Below are 2,877 nucleotides of genomic sequence, written 5' to 3' on the forward strand. Positions count from 1 at the left end.
GCGCTTCCGAAGACTGTGCCCCCAAACGGGAGAGGCCCAAGCAGTGAAAGGCCCGTGTACCGCAAAAAAAAAAAAAAAAAAAAAAAAAAAAAATCAATTATTTGATAACCATTTCTTATCGAATCAATTATATTTATGTTATTATGACCAAGTAAGATTTTACCAATAGTCAAATTGTGTACTATAATTATGTTTCTTTTCTTGCACAACCTTTTGGCTTCCTGATTTTAAATGTCTCTTCCTATTCATTTCCTTAGTTTTCCAGGTATCTGGCCTGATTTTTCCACCTGGTTCTTTAGAGGAAAGTAGATGTTAGTGGTGAAGCAGACAGGTTCTAGAGTTAAATCTCTTAGATTGGTGGAGTTACTGTGAGAATTAAAGGAGATGATGTACCCAATTTGCTCAAAATGTCATCATGTTTTATTATTTCTTATTGCCCTATCAGTAATGCTTTACAAATTGTCAAACATATTAGATAACCTATAAATGACATTTTTCCTGGAGACCTCTGTCCTGGAGCCCTCTACTTACCTGCTCCAATCTGCCTTATTTTCCAGTATTCTTCAGAGAATTTCCTTCGAAGTCATCTTTGACTTCCCTCCTGCCACTTTTATATGTTGGAATCTCATTCTATGGTTTCTAGTCTCTCTGTTCCTTAGAATACTCCTCTGTCTTTCTGGAGCACACTTTGCAGAAGCTTCACAAGACAGAATTCATGGGACATAAATTTTTTAAACCTTTGTCTGACTAAAATATGCCTTTATTCTATACTCATTCTTGAATGATAGAATATCATCTTGACAGCCATTTGCTTTTAGACGTTTGAAGACGTTTTTCCATTTTCTTTTTTTTTGTATTTTTAAAAATGTGGTAAAATATACAAAACATGAGATTTTCCCACTTTATTCTCTCCCTGTGACTTTGTTAGGTTTCTTTTCTCTGTTATTTTTCACCTTTTTCTCTTTTCTGATTACTTTATAGGAGATTTTTTTGATTTATATCATATAACCACCCTATTTCATTAAAAAAAATTAGGCTAACCTTTTACTTTTCAGAACACTTTGATAGGACTCAGGTCAAGATGGCAGAGTAAGAAGACACGGAACTCCCCTCCCCTCATGAACACGTCAAAAATACACCTACATGTGGAACAATTCTCACTGAAAACCAACTGGAGACTGGCGGAAAGACTCCTGTACCACCAAGGCTGTCAGAAAGATCCACTTGGAATCAAGTAAGAAGGGAAGAGAAGTGATCAGGTTGGGACCTGTGTCCCTGGGAGGGAGATTATATAAGCAGAGATCCTCCCCGGGGAGTGAGCTATTCAGCTACATACTAGGTGCACAAGCCCTGGGGTCCAACAGATGAGTCCCCTTGAGTGGTTGGAAGGCCAGTGGGACTAACATGAGGGCTAAGAATCCTGGACTCTGCTCATAAGAAACACACAGATGCTTGCTCCTGAAGCAGCACAGAGAATGTGGATTGAGGAAGCACGGGTGGCTGACTGGTTTCCTGAAGGTGCCCCAAGCGAAGGCTGCAGCCCTGCTTGCCTCATGTCACAGCTCCACACTGGAACAAGGGCTGCCACAAATGAAGAAAGAGCTTGGCCATGAGATGCTGAGGGGCCTCAAACCCAAAGCAGTGTCTGAGCAAGGCAGGGGAAGCCATTGCTGACCCTTACACAGGCAGCACATTGGAGGCAGTTCGGATTTCTGATGGGGACCTGACCACCACAGCCCATGTCCCAGCCCTCACGGAATGCCCACACCAGCCCTTCTTGCTCTAGTGCTGCTCCTCTCTGGGACAAGCGTGCCCATGCTGGAAGAGGGGAGAGCTCACTTTTGAAGGGAACTGAGCAGGTTTTGACCCGACCCTCAGGGCTTCTGCTCCAGCAACTTGGGACCTGACACCACTCCCAATAGGGCAGTGATGGCTAATGAGCATAGAAGAAGCTCCCTATCACAACTGACTCTGGCCCTATCTCCTCCATTTCCAGCCCCACCTCCTACCAAGGTGATAGCTGCCAACATACCCCAAGGAAAAGCATGACTGGTGTTTACATCAAAGCTGACTCTCCCACCAAAGCCACTGGGCACACACAGACTTTATAGGGACACACCCACATAAGGAACCCCTTCAAGACTGCAATAGCTAACTCTTTCACCTAATTTCAAGAGACAGAGAAAGTTAAGCAAAATGAGAAGATAGAGGAATTTCTCTCAATTGAAAGAGCAAGAGAAAATCCTTGGAAAAGCAACTAATGAAGCAGAAATAAACAATTTAACAGACAAAGGATTTGAAGCATTAATAATAAGACTGCTAACTGAACTAGGGAAAAGAATACAGGAAAACATTGAGAATTTTAACAAGGAACTACAAAATATTTTTAAAAATCCAGTCAGAACTGAAGAATATAACAGCAGAAATGAAAAACACACTAGAAAGAATGAACAGCAGACTAGGTGATATAGAAGAATGCATAAGAGATATGGAAAATAGAATAATGGGAATCATCCAATCAGAATAGCAGAAATAAAAACAAATTATAAAAATGAGAATAGTTTAAGAGATCTCTGAAATAACATCAAGGGTACCAACATTCACATTATAGGGGTCCCAGAGAGAGAGGAGGGTCAAAAATGTATTTAATAAAATTGTGGCTGGAAACTTCCCAAACCTAAATAAGGAAACAGATATCCAGGTACAGGAAGCACAGAGGGTCCCAAACAAGATAAACCCAAAATAGATGCACACCAAGACATATAATAATTAAAATGGCAAAAGTTAAAGATAAAGAGAAAGGCAGCAAGAGAAAAACAAGGAGTCGTGTACAAGGGAACCCCTGTAAAACTATTAGCTAATTTTTCTGCAGAAAGT

General features: G+C 40.8%; 1 long non-coding RNA gene across 1 annotated transcript in view; it reads left to right on the forward strand.

Annotated features, from left to right (window-relative positions):
- The window catches only part of LOC114485993 (uncharacterized), a 6,765-nt gene extending 4,437 nt beyond the window's left edge, over window positions 1-2,328 (forward strand). Inside the window, exons 2-3 of the long non-coding RNA XR_003679236.2 lie at window positions 1,056-1,234; window positions 1,997-2,328. This is a non-coding gene — a long non-coding RNA (uncharacterized lncRNA). The remainder of the gene's footprint in view (window positions 1-1,055; window positions 1,235-1,996) is intronic.
- The last annotated feature ends 549 nt before the right edge of the window (window positions 2,329-2,877 follow it).

The sequence above is a fragment of the Physeter macrocephalus genome, chromosome 4, assembly GCF_002837175.3.
Source record: "Physeter macrocephalus isolate SW-GA chromosome 4, ASM283717v5, whole genome shotgun sequence".
NCBI lineage: Eukaryota > Metazoa > Chordata > Mammalia > Artiodactyla > Physeteridae > Physeter > Physeter macrocephalus.